Source organism: Mauremys reevesii, linkage group 2 (assembly GCF_016161935.1).
Source record: "Mauremys reevesii isolate NIE-2019 linkage group 2, ASM1616193v1, whole genome shotgun sequence".
Lineage (NCBI taxonomy): Eukaryota > Metazoa > Chordata > Testudines > Geoemydidae > Mauremys > Mauremys reevesii.
In genome coordinates this window covers 226,828,493-226,848,020 of record NC_052624.1, presented here as the reverse complement: position 1 = coordinate 226,848,020, position 19,528 = coordinate 226,828,493, and the positions used below count along the sequence as shown (strand labels likewise).

Genomic DNA, 19,528 nt, shown 5'->3' with positions numbered 1-19,528 from the left:
GTGGCAGATGGTGTGGGCTATGGCAGGGGGTGCGGGCTGTGGGGTGGATCTGGGGATAAAGGGCTTGGGGTGCAGGAAGGTGCTCCAGGCTGGGATCAAGGGGGTTGAAGGAAGGGAGGGGGATCAGGGCTGAGGGAGGGGGTTGGGGTGTGGGGAGGGTGAGGGCTCTGGACTGGAGGTGCGGGCTCTGGGGTGGGGCTGAAGATGAGGGATTTGGTGTGTGGGAGGGGGCTCTGGGCTGGGGCAGGGGGCTGGGGCTTGGAGTTGGAGCATGGGCTTACCTTGGGTGGCTCCCAGTCAGTGGTGCAGCTAGGCTAAGGCAGGCTCCCTGCCTGTCCTGGCTCTGCGCTGGGCCTCGGAAGCAGCCAGCAGCAGGTCCAGCTCCTAGGCGGGAGGACCAGGAGGCTCTGCATGCTGCTGTCACCTGCAGGCACCGCTTCCCAACCCCGTTCCCATTGGCTGCAGTTCCCGACCAATGGGAGTGCGGAGATGGTGCTTGGGGTGGGGCTGGACCTGCTGGCCACTTTCGGGGTGCAGCACAGTGCCAGGACAGTTGATCCAGCCAATGTGAACTCTAGACATGTGGAGGTGAGGTCGAACAGCATGAGAGATAGCTTGGTCTAGTGCCGTGTTTCTCATTTACCTGTCTGTGGTCCAGCACTGGTCCCTGAGATCTCCCTGACACGGTTTAGGAAGGCAGAAAGCCCATCCCTGGTATAGAAAAGGTTGAGAAGCACTGGTCTAGTGGATTGATGTGGAATCCCAGCAGCCAAATTCCTGACACTGGCTGTGACATTGACTCCCTCTGAAGCTTTGGTTAAGTCACTTTGGCCAAGATTGTCAAAACTGCGCACTTCGCATTTGGGTCCTTGTAGCTTGTCTATGTGGAAACTGGAACCAAAATAACTAAATTGGTTGTAATTCACACCTGTAGTTAGTTTGGTGCAAATCTGTGTGTGGGCACTCTTCTTTTGGAAGATCTGTGTCCTGGTTTGATGTAACTTAGGTCCATTTTTTACCAACTAAAGTTAAAGCAAAAGAAGACACTTACTCCAACATGAAAATGCTCCAGACACAGAAACCAACATAACTAAAGGTGTGCTTGACAACCAATTTAGCTATTTCGGCTCCAGTTTCCACATAGACAAACCCCCAAGTCCTTACTTAGCAGCCTGAAAAAGTGGCCTGACTTTGAAAAGTGCTCAGCACTCAGCTGCACCCACTGACTTCAATAACAGAAGCTGAGTAGTCGATACTTTGGGAATGTCCAGGTACTTATTTTGGTGCCTATATATGGTTGTAAGGGCCTAGATCAGTTAGTGCCACATAAACAAAGTCAAGGGACCAGTGGAGGCCAGCAGGGGATTCCCCCCTTCACAAGCATAGTTGCTTTCTGTACCCTTGGAGAAGAGGGAGCATGGTGAACCAGAGTTCCACCAGGTCCAATCCTTCACTGATGGAAGGTCTGTGAGGGACTTTACATCAGTGGTGCAAGGTAGAGCTGCTCTGTGGAGCTCCAGCCTGGGCTGGGGCTGGGTGGCTCAAGATCAGGGAGTCTCAGCTGGCTTCCTGCACTCCCCCACATTCTGGGTGAGCAGACCTTGAAAGGAGTAGAGACTCAAGACCAAAGAGCCTGCCTTTAGGCACCTATTTTTGAAAATGTTGGCTTCATCCTTTCTGCCTTAGTTTCCTCATCTATAAAAATGAGGTTAACCCCTCCCCCTCCCCTTTTATATCACAGGTATGATGTGACAGTTAATTATTGTTTGTTAAATGCTCTAAATGCTAATGTTCATCAGAACATACACAAAACTCAGTAGTGGTACTCAGCCCTCCAGCTTATTTGGACAGTTGTCCTTTGCAAAACGTTCGTAAATGTTGGCAAATATTCACAGACTCCACACAAGTGGAGGAGCCGCATTTCTCCTTCACTAGAAAGCCAGATAGGCCTCAGGAGAAGCCTCATCCCCAAATCTCCTTCCCTCCGCCCCACACAAATGATTTCTATAATCTGAGAACTGATAAACTGTACTTTAAAAAAAAAGAGTGGGCGGAGGGGCTGGATAATTTTAAGACCAATATTTATATTATTATTTATTAGATATTTTATTTATACAGTAGAATAGGTGCTTTACAGGTCAGCAAGTAAATAGTGTCTACTGCTATATTGGCTAAAGATCGAGGATATCAGTCATCATACCCCAGGGTATCAATAGGTCACCAAAGGAGGCAGGAAGGAATTTCTCCCTTCCACCCTAGGTTCAACCTTCCAAAACTGGCTTGGTGCATTTCATGGGTTTTCCCCCCCTCTGTCTGAGCCATCAGGCAAAGACACTGCCTGAGACAGGAAACCAGACTCAGTTGAACCAATGCTCAGTTCAAATACGGAAAACAATATGTTTGTATATAAAGGTAGCAACATTTACATTCCTTTCTTGACTTTACTTGAACAGGCAGGCCAATGGTTGCCAGACAAGAAAGGGTTTCAGAAAAATTCAGAGGAATAAGGTTCACACAAACAGTTAACATTGTCTGTTGCAGATGCAAAGATAATTAATGTAATCTAACACATCTTGAGGTAAACTAATGTGCATACAGATATAAACAATAATTCCAGTCTTTTAAAGAGCACAAATCTGGTGCTTATTAGAACAGTTTATAATCACTACCATTTCAAGTTCTGCATGAGAATATGCTATAATGAGGAATTTTAAATCATCTAATTAGACATGATTTTAAAAAACAGACATAATTAAAATGGTGAGGGATACACAGAAAGGGATGAGAAAACACTGATAATAGGCAAAGAGAGAAAAACAAAGAAATAGATACAAAGCTTCTCATATATAGGAAGTAAATCATACCTAATTTTAAAAAGGTATCGCATGGGTTTCACATTGCCACACGTTATTATGTAACTCTTTTTGTTGGGGTTACAATGGCATAGGTAGTAGATTCATATTGGCAACTGTCATGACAAGAGGTTAGTTGCCTTTGTGTTTATTCTGTATGTCTTAGCTTTGGTAGTAAGGCTAAAGTGAAGCAGGACAGCGGGATCTTCAGACCATGGTGGTTAGAATTGGTAACTACAGATAAACAGTGTATCCAATGTTTCAGTTAAGAGAACCAGCTTACACATATTTAACCTACTTTACAGTTAGCTGAAAAAAAAACCTTTCCAAGTCACCTTAAACAAGGTCTTTGGTGTCCTTTTGTTAAAAGGGATTTGTGGCAGGTTAATTTTCCAACAGGCAGGGAGATGACTTCTTTCTTATACCTCAGACTGGCATATAGCATGGATCAATCAGGCGGAGATGAGGATTGAAAACCAAATTAGACTCTGAGGCAGGGTGGGTGCAAGGATGTTTCGCGCCCTAGGCGAAACTTCCACCTTGAGCCTCCCCCTCCCCCCCCCGAGCCCTGTGGCAGCTCTCCCACCCCCTCCGCCCTGAGGCGCCCTGCCCCTGCAGCAGCTCCCCCCGGCCCGGGGAGCCATGCAGCAGCTCCCTGCCCCAGCTCACCTCTGCTCTGCCTCCTCCCCGAGCACGCCGTCACCGCTCCACTTCTCCTGCCTCCCAGGCTTGCGGTGCCAATCAGCTGTTTGGTGCCGCAAGCCTGGGAGGGAGAGAAGCAGAGCAGGGTGGCGTGCTCAGGGGAGGAGGCGGAGCAGAGGTGAGCTGGGGCGGGGAGTTCCCCTGCGTGCTGCCCCCCCTTACTTACTGAAGGCGGCTCTCCCCGCGCCCCCCTTCCCCAGCTCCCTCCACCTAAATGCCGACGATGTCCAGGGCAGCCGAAGATCCGGCCACCGCGGTTGCTGAAGAAGGACCCGAAATGCCGCCCCCCAAATGCTAGTGCCCTAGGCAACCACCTAGGTTGCCTAATGGGTTGTACCAGCCCTGCTCTGAGGATGTACTCCACACACAGGCACTTTAGAATTAGAAACATCTTTCAGAAAGCAGAGTTTCCCTTCTAGTATTAGACAGTGGCAATACACCCCAAGATGTGTTTTGGGGGGGTTAATTTTGTTTAAATTAATGTATATGTAAATTGTTTGGTTTGGGTTATGTTGTTGCAATCAACACACTTTTAAACCTCAGGAATTAAACCTTGGAAGAGAAATCTGGCTAGAAGACTGATTTTGATTGGTGGGTTTGTTTTGTTGCTCAGCCAGCTGATTCACCCCAACAGCTTTCAGGAGTTTCCAGATAGTAACAGGGGATGACCCACACAGGAGTCAGCCTCATTTCTTAGATATTATCCTAGAACCTAGCCAGATATTTGCTGCATTTCCAAATGTGCCACAGCAGACAGGGAAATTCAGGAGTGCATATGCTGTTGCTGGGTTCCACAATATTTTGGGTGTGACTGACTACACTCGTATGTTCCCATATTTCACCAGCAGATATGTATTGGACTAGGAAACATTTCCACACTATGAATATAATGTGTGCTGCCAAGGACACTGTCTTAGTATAGCTCTTGCCAAATACCCTAAATCGACACATGATGCTCAACACACTGCGACATGTTTAAATAATTCTGTTCACCCAGTTCTAGTTGTATAGTTGATGAAGTTCTTTATAATTTGGGGACTAAACAGCATGTATTAAATAAGTAAAGCCACTCTTTTTTTGTTAACATTTATTTATTAATTGTAAATAATGTATTAATATTGCAAGTGATCATGCTTATCTTGGGAGGAATTTTGAACTGACTGACCTAACGAAATCTGCAAAATCTAGAAAGGGAAACTTATTTGAAAAATATCAAGTTTATTGAGTAAAAGGATCTTACTATGAGGTGCTGATGCACTCATATATAGGAATTGAACAAAGTGTCAACCTGGTTCATTACAACACACACCAAAAAAAGGCACTTTGTTCTAGAGAAAAAGATTTTTCAGTCAGTACTAAGTAGCAGCTGCTTGTAATGATTTTAAAAATACAATACAACAAAATAAAAAGAATAGAATATATCTAGTATACCTATCAATAGTAATAATACTTATACTACATTGTATACACTACTCCTACAGATCTGTCAAGGCATAATAAACAATTATTTTATAAAATTAAAATGAAAAAATACCCATAACATAAAATTTGAAATGAAATGTCTATTCTTAAATGAAATTCTGAAAATTTCCAAAATGAAAAAACATCCAGAGCAAAAATTATTTCATTTCACTTTTTTTTAACAATTTGTCAAATTCAACAGGTTTTTCAAAACGTCATGATTTCAACAAAAATAGCATTTTCCATTTTTAAAAAAAGTTTTGATGAAAAATATCCAACCAAATCTACTCAATTAGCTGTGATAGGAATGTCTGGAGCCTGGAGAGGTCTGGATACCAACAGGAATTCCTACATCTCCTTTTCCTATCAGGTGAATTCACTTGAATAATTTCATCAGTGAGGAAAGCCTCTTCTGTACCTGAGGACAAAGCAGAATAATAGGCTTGTTCCATCTCACTTCTTCCCTCCTGGCTTGTGTTGTATATAAAAGAGCAAGTCCTGGTTCCCCCTGGAAAGTAGGGTGACCATATTTTCCCAAAGGGAAAATGGGACACCGCACGGGGCCAGCCCAGGCCTCCCCAGGCTGCCCATCTGTATGGGGCCAGCCTGAGGCCCCCATCTCCTTCCTGCGTACTGGCCTGACCCAGGGCCAGGGCCTCCCTGCTGTGTGGGGCTGGCATTGCCATTTCTGCCTCCCTCGCCTACATGTTTCTCCATGCCCCACCAGGGGTCACACTCCACTTTTTTGGCAAAACTGCATTTGTCCAGTTTGCTCTTGCCACTTGATGATCAGTTGGCAAGAGCCAATGGGACAAATGCCCACTTTTGCTAAAAAAGTTGGGACGGCCAGGACAGGGCTGAAAAAAGGGACTGTCTTGACCAAAACAGTGACGTTGCAGTCTATATGATTTTATAAGAAATTGATAATGAGTGAATATAATGTAACTGGAATATGCTTCATGCAAAAGGTCTCTTGTAAGGTATCATTACAAAGCTTATAATCTACTGAGTGTGATCATCCTATTTGTATAAATGTCCCACTCTTGTATCTGAAACTAGAAATATGAAATATAACTCTGAGGGCCTATTGTAATTATGCAAAGTGTGGGCCATTAATGGTGGTTTGGAATCTTGATGACTCCCATTAACCAGGACAATTGTCTGCAGATGGGTGTGTTTTACCTGTTAGTCTTCCTGTATACATGTGTACTGGCAAGTGAGCAATGACGTCTTGCAGTGACATGTGATCATGTCACCTGAACTGGAATCCATCTTTAACCTGGTGTCTTTCCATTGAGAAGGAGGGGGTGGGAACCCAGAGAGGGACAAAGGATTCCCGCCTTATGCAAAAGATATATAAAGGGGTGGAACAGAACAAAGAGGAGGGACAAGCCATCATGAAGAATCCCCTAGCTACCACCTGAGCTGGAACAAGAGCTGTACCAGGGGAAAGAATTGTGCCCAGGCCTGGAAGGTGTCCAGTCTGAGGAAAAAACTTACTGAAGCATCTCTAAGGGTGAGATTATCTGTATTCAGTTTGATTAGACATAGATTTGCGCGTTTTATTTTATTTTGCTTGGTGACTTACTTTGTTCTGTCTGTTACTACTTGGAACCACTTAAATCCTACTTTCTGTATTTAATAAAATTACTTTGTACTTACTAATTAACTCAGAGTATGTATTAATACCTGGGGGAGCAAACAACTGTGCATATTTCTCTATCAGTGTTATAGAGGACGAACAATTTATGAGTTTACCCCGCATAAGCTTTATACAGGGTAAAACGGATTTATTTGGGTTTAGACCCCGTTGGAAGTTGGGCATCTGAGTGTTAAAGACAAGCCACTTCTGTTAGCTGCTTTCAGGTAAACCTTCAGTTTTGGGGCAAGTAATTAAGACCTTGGGTCTTTGTTGGAGCAGATGGGCGTGTCTGGCTCAGCAAGACAGGATGCTGAAGTCCTGAGTTGGCAGGGAAAACAGGAGCAGAGGTAGTCTTGGCACATCGGCTGGCAGCTCCCAGGGGGGTTTCTGTGATCCAACCCATCACAGTCACCCTACTAGAAAGCCTTTGACTTTTGCTATATGCAATAAGCCCAGAGATGACTGAATGCTTACTCCCCATTCAAAAGCCAAAGATACATAAATTACACTTTGTTCAGGGCATACAGTACTGTATATTCAAAAGGATTTTTCTCTTTAATGAACATCTGATGTATTGCTATCATGATGAATTTTTAAGCTTTCTCTTCCTGGTCCCTCCCAGAAAATGGTGTACATTTGAGTGTTCTCTAAAACATTTTGAGGCAGTGGGTGGGATATTGGGAGCCTCAGATTGTAAAACAGATATTTGAATAATGTGGCACAATGGAGAATGTGCCATCTGCGTGTACAGTAGAAGAGAAAAATATAAATAGCAAAAATCCTCTCTAGTGACAAAAATCCTTACCAGGGGAGCCTGGCATGGATTATCTAAAAATGAAAAATGTTTAGCTGTGTCAAAATTTAGTTCTGTAACCACAAAGGAATGTGTAGTTTAGTAAGATTGAGAAATTAGTTTTCATTGATACAATACCTGGCTCTGCAAGTAGAAAGAGTGATTCAAGAGAGCTTAAATATTTATATCCTAGGTGAAAGTATCCAAAGAAGTCCCTAAATGCTTGCCTCCAATTTCAAATGCACAATCATTTGTACCTACAAAAGACAAAATATGTTTGCATACATGCTATTCCAGACCAGGTTCACTGAAGTTGATGCAGCAAGATGTACTTCATATTTCCCTGCACCTGCCTAGTTCCCTGTGCCACAGGGGAGCAGTCACCCTGAGGAAGGGAAAGTAATGTTGTTGATGCCTTCCTGAGAGTTTTCTGCCAGAGGTTGGTAGCTTTTATTTATAGCCGAGGCTCTGAAGGAGACTTGTTGACTGAAGCTGCTGAGAGCATGCACTCGACAGCACATCCCATGGTTGTTCCCCTTCTTTACCACCTCTGTCCATTTTTGGGGCTGTGTTGGCTTTCTACAGCCCTATAGGGAGAGGTTGGAGCCATTTTCTACTGACACAACCTTCTTCCTTTGAGGCCCTAGTGCTCAGTTTATGGCAGCAACAATCTAAGCTGAATCTGTCTGTCTGTCTTATCGACACAAATGCTTGTGTACACAAAATTGTGGACCTCAATTTAAAGCCTAGGTTGTAACCCTTTGAAAATTTGGCCCTTGGGATCTACCTTATTAAGTACACTTCTTGATTGTTGTTTGCTCTTGTTGGCACCCAGAATGTACCAGGTGCTATACAAACAGAAAAAGGGCGAAGTCCCTGCTTCAAAGACAAAAGGGCAGAGGAAAAAAGTACAGCATACAAATAAGGTGGCCAGGGCAGTAACTGGCCAGGCCTTGGTCTGTTTTCCTTGGTTGTAATATAAATAGATAATCTCCAAGTAACAACACCCTTGGCATAGTCACTAGTTGGTTTTCTTGTAGGCTTCATAGGAGAAATGGGTCATCAGGAGGAGTTTGAATGTGGAGGAAGGAGGGAAGTGGCCTTACAGTTTACTGTAGCTTGAAATGGCTGTTTAATTACTTAACACTTAAGAATGCAGTTACTCAGTAAGGACTGACCTTTATGGGAAGTATCCTGTACAGTGTGTGGAGACACAGCTCTGACCCCTGTCTGTACACAATTCCTATTGGTATGCTCACCACACAGAAGAAGGCAAGGACATGTAGTATGGGTTTTAACCAGGCCGCAACTTTATTAGTCAAATTACATCCAATGTCCCCTTCGGGGGATAGCCCAGTGCAGCCACTCACACCCCATCGATCCTTTGCTAATTCTTGGGGCTCTTATTACAGGAGGATCCAATTGTCACACTAGGAGGGTCTCTGGGCACCTCCACTCAGCCACTTGCATCCCTCCCCTTTTCAGGGGTTGAGGTGAGAAGGGATCTCAACCCCCAACCAGCACTGCCTTCAAGAGGAATGGTTTCCCCAGGTTAGTGCTCCAGTCCCAGGTTAGCATTTGCCTCTGGGAGTTAGACACAATGCCCCCATCTCATAAGGAGATGATCTTGGGACGCTTATTATGTTACCTTTTTGGATCTGAAGCCCTAATCAGAAACTTTCTGCACTAGGCACTTGCCAAAAGTTGGGACAACTAAACAACTCTCATATAGGTTGAAAGTGTGATCTCAGAGATGGGGAGAATTCCAGCCCTTTGGTTGCCCAAAACCCAATCCCTAAGTTTTACTGTGAGGAAGGCAAAAAACCCAACAAGCCTTGGCCAGTCTGGTGATGTGAGGAAAAATTCCTTCTCAGCCCCAAAGCTAGCATAGCCCACAGACACTTAGATACGAGAGGGAGGGAGGGAGGGAGGGCTGGCTGCTGGAAACCAGCAATCAGGAAGTGGCCCTGAGCACATGGCTCTTATCACAGCTCCAAATTTCATGCCAAATCCCATGAGATCTTCTGGCTCCAAATCATGTGCCAAATCTCACAAAACCTCAAACCTACCCAGAAGTCTGGTGAAGGCTGGAAATCTCATGGGACCCAGACCATGCTGCTAGAGACCCTTAAATGCAATGACTACCTAACTCACTTCAGCTTATCCATATACAGTAAAAGCTTGCCTCATAATGTGTGTTACATGAGTAGTTATCCCTATAGCCAGAAAGCAGGTAGAAGATGATAAGGGAAGACTGATTTACGATCACTCTGTATCTGAAAGGTGTAGCGTTCTATTTAACAAATAGTATCCCTCTAGATTGGAAAAATATCATAAACACATTGGAAAACCCTCAGCCCAGACCCATAAACAACATGTATTTTTTTACATTTTAATTTAGCTATCTGTTCTGGATTACATAAATAAAAAAACGAACTCTGTATTTTCTTTGTAAAATAAATCAATCCCCCTATATTGGAATTACAGGTTAGACAGAGCATTAGAAAATGTATAAAACTGCATCTTTAACAGACATGACAACATTTCTCAATGAGAATCAAGCAGTTTGCAGTGACCTTCATGTTGATCAGCGGGGGGTCAGTACTGGCATTAAATCATTTTGATTCACAGATGAGATCAACATATTCATATTTGTTTGCCAAATGTGTATTTTAATTTAAGCTTCCTCTGATTGATGCATGTAATTTATGCTGCTTAGAACTAAGGCGTTATATTTTTCTTTTTTCCTAACTAACCGGGGGAGACTTTCTTGGAAACAGATAAAGGAAAGAGTCCAGTAATTTGTAGCAATGTGACTACAGCCACACATGTTCTAGAATTAATGTTCTTCATTAGGGTGAGGAGTATCAGCTGTATATATACATCAGGTTTTTAATTAACTCGGTCCCCACAACAGGATACATGGCTCAAACTGTTTGGTTTTTTTTCCTTATCAGATTAAAAAAATTGTGGCATAACATATAGTAAAAAAAAGAAAAGAAAAAGGACAAAATCTACATATTGAATTAAGGGTCAAAAATATTTGTATAAACCAGAGCTAATCACAAAAGAGTAACTTGGCACTACATACTTTCAGGACTGTAGTTCTAACTGAAAGTTAATCCATTGTGTCATGCTTAGCCCAGTCCAATGAAGGGGCATTAATTCAGGAATTATTGTGTTTTAAATTCTTTTAACATACTTCCAAAACACACACAATTGCATTTACAAACACTTATGAAAGCTGCAGTTATTGAAAGGGGCAAAAGATTTTATCGCCTGAAATTATGCGAAGGTAGATTTCAGGAAGATAACTAATCCTCAGGTAGCAAAAGGTTTCTCAGGTCTGTTCAGTTTGTTAGTGAGGCTCTTTGGACCCAATCCTATATTTCTTGGGGCTAGTCTACACTTACCAGCCGGGTCGATGCGGTGAGTTCGACTTCTCGGAGTTCGAACTATCGCGTCTAATCTGGACGCGATAGCTTGAACTCCGGAAGCGCCGCGGTCGACTCCGGTACTCCACCACTGCAAAAGGCGGTGGCGGAGTCGACCTTGGAGCCGCGGACTTCGATTCCGCGGCGTCTGGATGGGTGAGTAGTTCGACCTAGGGTACTTCGAATTCAGCTATGCTATTCACGTAGCTGAACTTGCGTACCCTAGTTCGACCCCCGCCCTTAGTGTAGACATGCCCTTGCTCTCCCCCACCCCCTAGATCCCATTGACACTAATGGAGTTTGGAGGAATGGAGCCATTTTTAAAAAGTGATCTGGAAAAGACTAGGGGAGTGGATGGCTGTGTTAGTGTATTGAGTGGATTGGATTTCAAATCCAAGATGAGTTCCTTGGTAATATAAACTAGGTGGTCTCAGATTGAGCTGAATATGGGGTTTGGAAAAAGCTGCTACAGCATCAACATAATTCAGGGTCTCAGATAAGGGAAAGATGTTGAAGAGAATAGAACCACTGTTTCACTGTGGCAGATGGGTTGTGTTTTTAAGCTAAGGCAGAAGGCACTATCATGGGAGAAATGCATCTTAGGTTGTGAATGACTATCTTATATTCCACCTGAGCAGTATATTATAAAACAAGATGATCAGATCTGCAGTCTCATTAGCTGGGATTTTTGAACTTCACTGCACAAGGAGGTCCCTCTAACCATACATATTGGAATTCCTGATGAGTGAGTGGTTCAGAGGTTCATTTTGGTTTGGATACATAACCAAATGCTAGATGTTTTTCTGAGCAAAGATCAGAGGTATGCAAATATGAGTGTGAATTTCTGAGAGAATATGTTTTCTTGAGAGACTTTTAGTACTTCCTGACTTCATTCCCAGCAGATTCAATAAAACTGTAGCTACATAAACAATACTTTAAAAATATGTATAACTTTTTGAACCTTAAAAGGTCTTGATTGAGTCTGGTATGATATTCTTATTATAGTAGTAGTAGCAACAACCACATCAGTTAAGCATGAATAAACTTATTTTCAGCTGTTCAGCAGTTCAGAAAGTTTCCACCATCAGTAGGGCCCTACCAAATTCAAGGTCCCTTTTGGTCAATTTCACGGTCATGGGATTTTAAAAATGGTAAATTTCATGATTTCAGCTATTTAAATTTGAAATTTCATGGTGGTGTAATTGTAGGGGTCCTGACCCAAAAAGGAGTTGTCGGGGGGTTGCAAAGTTATTGGGGGGGATGGTGGAGGTTGCGGTACTGCTATTCTTACTTCTGCTCTGCTTCTGTGGTGCTGCCTTCAGAGCTGAGCAGCTGGAGAGTGGCGGGAGCCCAGGTCTGAAGGCAGAGCCACTACCAGCGGCAGTGCAGAAGTAAGGCTAGCCTGGTATGGTATGCTGCCCAGCTCTGAAGTCAGCACAGAAGTAAGGATGGCAATATTGGGACCCCCCTAAAATAATCTTGTGACCCTCCCTGCAACTCCCTTTTGGGTCAGGACTCCCAATTGGATAAATGCCAGTCTCCCCCTATGAAATCCGTATAGTATAGGGTAAAAGCACACAAAAGACCAGATTTCATGGTGGAAGACCAAATTTCACGGTCCATGATGTATTTTTCATGGCTATGAATTTGATAGCGTCCTAGCCATCAGGCTTCACTCTTCCAGTCTTGGAACTTCTTCTCCCTGGTAGATCTGTTTGCAGGATCAAGCCCCTGGGATGCCTGCAGGTATTTTTTTAAAAAATATGGGTAATAATGATTCTTGAGAATGAATAATATGCACGCCAGGCCCTTTTATTAAAACTGAATAAATAATCTTGTAAAATTATTTTTTAACCAGGTCAGGAACTGAAATGGCTGGAGAAAGAACGTGGAATTTTGGTATGAAAACAGAAGTAATTCTGAGTGTTCTGGTGAAATTTGGTATTGATCTGATCAAGTTATGGGCCACTGAAAATCACACTGTGTACATGAGTGCTAGGGATTTTCTTCCAGAGCTATTATAGTGTGCAGCTGAGGAAGGCTGTGCCATATGTGGTTACTACTGCTATTTCTATATATTCTTATACCATGCTTATCACTGTAGTATTTATTGCTTCCAGTCGTGCATTAAGCAATGTGACTAACCTGTCATGAGTTTGTTCTCTCATCCTCTCCCCAAGGGGAGAAGTTTGTGCATTGAGGTGTTTTGTTTTAAAATGTCTCTCCCTCCTCCCACCCCCCCAGCTAGACACTTATGTTAGAGAAGGCAAGGACAAAGAAACGTGTCTTGCATTTGGAGCAGCAGGTGGCAAGGTTTTTGATGGCCTGTATTTTCAGTTGTCATTCCACAGCAGGGCCGCCCAGAGGATTCAGGGGGCCTGGGGTCTTCGGCAGTGGAGGCCCCCCGCTTCGGCGGTAATTCAGCGGCGGGGGGCCTTCCGCTCTGGGACCCGCCGCCGAAGTGCCCCAAAGACCCGTGGCAGGGGCCCCCCGCCACCGAATTACTGCCGAAGACCCGGCGAGAGTTTTCCGGGGCCCCCGGAGCGAGTGAAGGATCCCGCTTCAGGGGCCCCAAAAAACTCTCGTGAGGGCCGCTGTGGGGCCCAGGGCCTGGGACAAATTGCCCCACTTGCCCCCCCCCCAGGGCAGCCCTGTTCCACAGTCTTGTGCCAGCTCCCAGAAAAGCTCTGTCTGCCTCACAGACAAGCTTCACCCTTACTGTAGACCATTCCATTGTGCCAGGAGTGAAGTTGTCAACCACGGTCTTCAGCCTGGAGTGTATCAAACTTAGCTATGCAGTGGGAAAAGTAATGGAGTTGGTTAAGGGCTGATACAAATTGAGTAGAAACTAGGGTGGGCATCTGCCTACTTTGTAAGGTGTGCAGAGTCTGTGCTAAAAGCTCTTCAGTCCTTGAGTACGATTAAGGTGTGGAACATAGAGGGAGGTTTGCTGCATACTTAGGTGGAAGTGGAGCGTCTGAAGTATCTGAACCAAGTGCTCCATCCAAGCCTTGGCTCAGATCCGCTGCATTTAAGAAGGTGCATGGCAGTGAAGAAGGGTTGCTCCATACGTTATTAATCTGTTTGATTTCATTTGCACAACTCTGGCAGCAAAGAAACAGGCTATCCTGGTATCTGCAAGTGATTCAAGAGAACAGGAAGCTTTATGGCTGGCCCTGGAATGGCTTTATGGAAGGCCATTTGCACTTAGTATTGTCCCCAGAAGTGGGACATTTTGTACTGGACCGTGAAGATGCTTCAGGAGGCTGGGGGTGTAGAGGAGCATGGATAAAGCCAGCATGCATCAGGCTTTAGAAACTTCTGAAGCAGGTCACAGGATAGTTTCCCTTCTAATGTTCATGGGACAGGGTCTGCAGGTGAATGAAGATTAGCTAAATAGTTATGTTAGAAATAAAAGGATGGTCTGAAGTAACTGTGTAGCACTTTTATATAATCATGAAAGACCTAGCCATCTTGGCACAATCCTTTAGACACAGTCTTGGTAAAATTACAACATTGGGCCGAACTACTTTAAAAAAAAATCTGTTTCATGTATTGCCATGTGAGAAGCTTTTAAAAACCCCTCAAAACTAGTTAGAGATATTTGAAGTTATCTGAAGTTAATCTGAATACTCTCAAAGAAGGGGTATTTTCCACCAGTCTGTATTATGGTTACCGATAGCAGTTTATTTAAAACGCTGCAGGCTGACTATGTATTTCTGATAAAATGCAATGTGTACATTTTGGCTGCATCACATTACATGAAGTTATGCTGCACTATCAGGTAACTTTAAAAAAGACATGATTCACATATCACTTTTCATTATAAATAAAAATACATTTTTTAAAAACAGTAGAATTAAGTATTGTGCTATAAATGACAGGTGTTTTACTGATATTTTTTAAAGTGGGTAATGGATGTTTTTTGTGTGTGTGTGTATATGTATATATATATACATACATATATATATGTATGTGTGTAGCCACATGTATCTTTTCTACCTGACAACAGGACTACCTCGTCTTTTTTCTATGGGGAATAGTATTATTAACTGTTAATAAGGACGAGAAGAAATGCAACTGGGTAGTTGTGTTGATGATATAACTATCAAGATTATATTACAGTAACCCTACAGGAAGTCTAGAGATTTGTGCTTTGAAGCAGTTTTGGCAATCAAAAACTGGGTTGCATGCTCCCTCTGTTGAAAATCAACGATTCCATTTTCAGTAATCAAAACAGAGATTATTATTGAAACAATTTATCAGCTGATCATTTCCATACTATTATTTCATATAGAATTTCAGTCACCAATAATAGACAATGTTGTCAAGTATTTCTGAAAACACTCACACTGTCTCTGTAGGTTGATTAGATGAGCTTTTGTACATTGGAAACCTGACTACTTTCCAACAACTTGATTTCACAAATGGAAAAACAGCATCTGTTTTCCTGCAGCTTCACATATGGCTATCATTGTTGCTTAGACAAGCTGAAGCAGGTAGCCCATGTGAAAGTACCTCTCTGGAGTGCTGTAGCCTCCTGGGATAGGATAACACTGGTCTGCTGCGAGGGACCCCAGCTCCCCCAGGCAGTTGAAACTGCATATTTAATCAACATATGCAAAGCATCCGTCTGAACAACAAATTACAGAGGAAATGATCAAACATGATATTTGGTACTTCTGTGTTTGTATTTTTAGTATGGGGATTTTAATAGGAGTCGTCTGAGCCATGTTTGTTCAAATATCCAACAGTCACCGCTGGAGAGTGGGGAGAAATAAAATTATTTACAGGAGACGGGATATGGATGCTAATTTCTAGCAAAGTAACACCTGATCTTTTGAAGAAAATCAGAGAATATATACTAAAGTTAAGGTGAAAACACGATTTAAATCTTTCTTTATTTTTTCTCTCCTTGGTGTCCTTATTTGTACTATATGTGATCCACTGGCTTTTCTTGATCAGTGACCCATTTGGAGAAACTGAATCTGAATTGAGATAAAATATCGGGGCTTTTTTTTCTCATATGTTTTTGGTAAACATTTCTGCTTGTGAAGGTCAAGAGATTGGCAGCATTAGAAATTGAATTCCTGAATACATCCACAGGCCAGGTATATTTCAGACAGATGCTCTCTTTCTCAAGCTGCCCTGCCAATGACCTCAACCCTGATTTGGAAGGACAACCCAATCTACTTTAAAGTGGAAAGGTGATTTAGTCTCCAGCCATGTTGGCTCAGTCTTGGACCTCTCCTGAACACAGTTTGTCATTTGTACTGAAACATCAAATGTTCTGGGAATGTGAAATATCTCCCATTAGCGACTGTACTCAGCCTAATCTTTTTCTGTAAAACCTGGCTTGGAATAGATTGGAACTGAAACTCAGCAATGAAGGAGTCAGTTATTCCCCCCCCCCCCCCATGAAAATAATTTTTAAAAAAGCAACTCTATCTATCTAAGATCCAGACTATTTGAAGGTTAGCATCACAAAAAGAAAAGAAAATTAAGTTCAGTTTCATTCAAGGTTAAATGGTTATACTCCTGCATAACATGATGGAAAAACAGATCAGGAAAATAAACAAAGATGGAAAGGGAAACAGAAGAAAACCCCAGAACAGCAGTGTCATTGGGCAACCCTGGCCCTTTAAGAGGGAGCCGGCCAGTGCACATGTGACTGGTCAACTGACCCCAGTTGAACTTTAAAAAAGGGCACCAGGGCTTTGAGAGAGAGAGAGAGAGAGAGACCTGGTAAGGGAAAGCCTGGGTGAGTCAGGCTGAGAGCCAGTCAGGAAAGGGGCTGAGACAGTGGACATGGGGCTCTCACTCTGTAATGGGATTCCTGATGTGCAACCCGGACTCTGGGACTGCTGAGTCCTCTGTCTCACTAGCCTGGGCTCCTTCTCACACTGTGATGCTGTTGGCAATCTACAGACCTCTGGCAGGTACTGCACTTACACAGACATCCACAGGCAGGGACACACCCAACTGAATTACATGAATACTTCTCCAACCAATTCCCCCCAGGTCCCTAGCCTTGAGTCCCAGAACTGTACTGTCTTGCCCTGGTCAGAAGCACGGTCAGAAGTTCATTACCCAGTCTTCCCCTCCCTTGATGTGGAGAGGAGAGATCAATGTTGGTTACCTAAGAAATAAAAGTAGTTTCACAATCTGAGTTCTATAAACTAAACAGGATTTGAATCAAACTGTATCTCACCCTGATAGATGGTACAAACAGGTTACAGATCTTCAATACACAGGCAATGATACAATACAAATGCAATACAATACACTAGAATACAAATGATACCTGACAAGGCATAATTTGTACAAAATATATAATTATCTGACAGTGGTGAATAGGAGGGTGCTGTACAGAGGTACAGCATGCACCACATTCCCAGCTCCCTGGGAATGGGGAGCCCTGGAGAGCTAGGACTGCCTAAGTCTTCTGGGAGGGGAGGCAGTGAAGCAGGAGCCTCAGGACTGCCAAAGTCCCTGGGAGGAGGGCAGAAGGGGGAGAACTAAAGCGATGGGGGGGGACCCTGGAAGCTGTAGCCCAGGATGGATTGAGGAACTATGTTTTTGTTGATTAGGCTTAAGTTTGGATAATAAAACTGCCTAAAAGAAATTGTGGCTATGAGAGTGAGTTTTTGGCAAGCTAGGGAGAAGCCCTGCCTTGTGACAGACACATTAGCCAAAAGTTCGTACTCACAGCAAGGGTCCAAGACAGGCCACTAGGCATCAATAGAAACTTGTCTTCTGTGTCAAGAGCTGGTGCTGGAAAAATCAAATAAAGAGAATCATAGAAATTATAACAACAACAAAATTTAAAAAAATAAGTGGCTCTGGCTAGAGATACAGGAAAAGTGGGTAGTCAGTGGCAGTATATCCATCATCAACAGTAAAGCCCCAAGTCAGCCAAGCTCATAAGCACAAATCCATCCCCATTGAGCAAAACATTGAAGCACATGGTTAAAGTTAAACACAGGCTTAAGTGCTTGGCTGAACTGGGACCTAACAGCCTCAAAATAATTAAAATAATAATACCAGAGCTAATAACCCAGAATAATAACTCAAAAGTGCTGGTACTGTCAGTTATGTTGACACCAGAAGAAGTTGGTGTATAATTGCAAGTTCCTTATTTGAAGGTAATACTGCATTCCTCAGTCAGGCAGGAACTCTTCAGATCTAATCACTCTTGTGTTAGCTGCCTCTCCTATTATGGAGAACATCAAGGCCATACTGCAGGTGAACATAATCATTCTTTATTCAAAACTGAATAAAGCAACTCAAGGGAAACCAAATTAGATTCAGACTGAACTGGGGGAAGAGGAACATGTGAGCTTAGCTTTGAGAGGAGATGACTATCAACAGCATATTGGAAAGACTGAAGAGAGAGGTGGCAAGGAAGTAATGAGGACAAGCGATGACCAAAGAAGGAGCAAGGATTTAACGAGGGAGAGGGTAAGGGAAAGGGAGGGAAATGGATCAATTTGGAAGAAATTGTGTAGTGGGGAGAATGACTCAAGTTAATGAGACACTAGAGGGTTCAGGGTACAAGAAGAAGCAGCTAAATATGACACAGAAGTCTTTAAAAATTAAAAATGTTACCATTGCCTTTTTTGATATACCAGAGTTTTTACATCACCTAAAGAAAAACAAATCCTAACACTCACTATTTCACTCAAAGACTTGGATAAAATATTCTGTTTACTAAGGTCCTACTTTATAGCATTGTAAAATATTTTCCATCATAGTTTACTAATTTAAAAAAAAGACATCCTTGTCTGTCCATTTTCTAATTATCTTAAGCATTTTGAAATTCAATACTCCACAAGGCAAGTAAAATTTTTGCTTTTTCCAATGAGTTTGCAGCATTTGAAAAATTATCAAAGTATAATCCTCCCCCAAAATCACTAATTTTAAAGAATAACCATTTCTGATTTCTTGTTAACTTAATATGTGAACATTTTTGTGACTAAATCTGTTTTATTTGCTATTTGGTTAAAAGTAATCATTAATGAGTATGGGAGCACTCATTCCTTCAGAAACTCAAGAAATAATTTTAAACAAGCATCAAAGTACTGTATAGTATAAACTCAATATGGAGATAACTTCCTGACAAGTAAATGATGTAACAGAATTAGATACTGTGGAGTAGTCAAAGCTTTGGCTGACGATTACTGATAATAACATATATTAGCTATTTTCACAAGATGAATCAATGCAGTGATTTCTTTCTCACTGGCAAGTACTACAAGATTTTTTGGGGTTTTTTGGTCCAATGAAGCACCAACAAAGACTTAGAAATGAATAGCCAAAATTATCCTTGCAGTAACTATTCTTAGTGTTTGTGTACAAGGAAATAATGCTCAAGAGGGGGAATCCACCTCAGGAATTATTAGAGTACTGACATAGTATCATTCATCTTGGCAAAAGTTGACTGAGCAGATGATAAAGATCCACTTTACTTGGACTCAATCAAAGGTTTTGCTATTTTCATTTCACAGGCCAGATGTAGCTCATCATCAGTTGGAGCTGATTTCAGAAGAGGTGTTAGAGTCTGCTAGTCCAAGAGAGAATCTGATCCAGACACCAAAGGCAGCCATGAGAGAAGTGAGTGTTCTCACCAATGTTCTCAATTGTT

The 19,528-nt window shown here is 42.7% G+C and overlaps 1 long non-coding RNA gene across 1 annotated transcript; it reads right to left on the bottom strand.

Moving 5' to 3' along the window:
* Window positions 1–14,140: 14,140 nt before the first annotated feature.
* LOC120396983 lies at window positions 14,141–18,053 on the bottom strand. The gene is made up of 3 exons (XR_005593598.1): window positions 17,929–18,053; window positions 17,594–17,658; window positions 14,141–14,255 (listed from the first exon to the last, which is right to left on the bottom strand). It is a non-coding gene; the product is annotated as an uncharacterized LOC120396983 (long non-coding RNA).
* Between the last annotated feature and the right edge of the window lie 1,475 nt (window positions 18,054–19,528).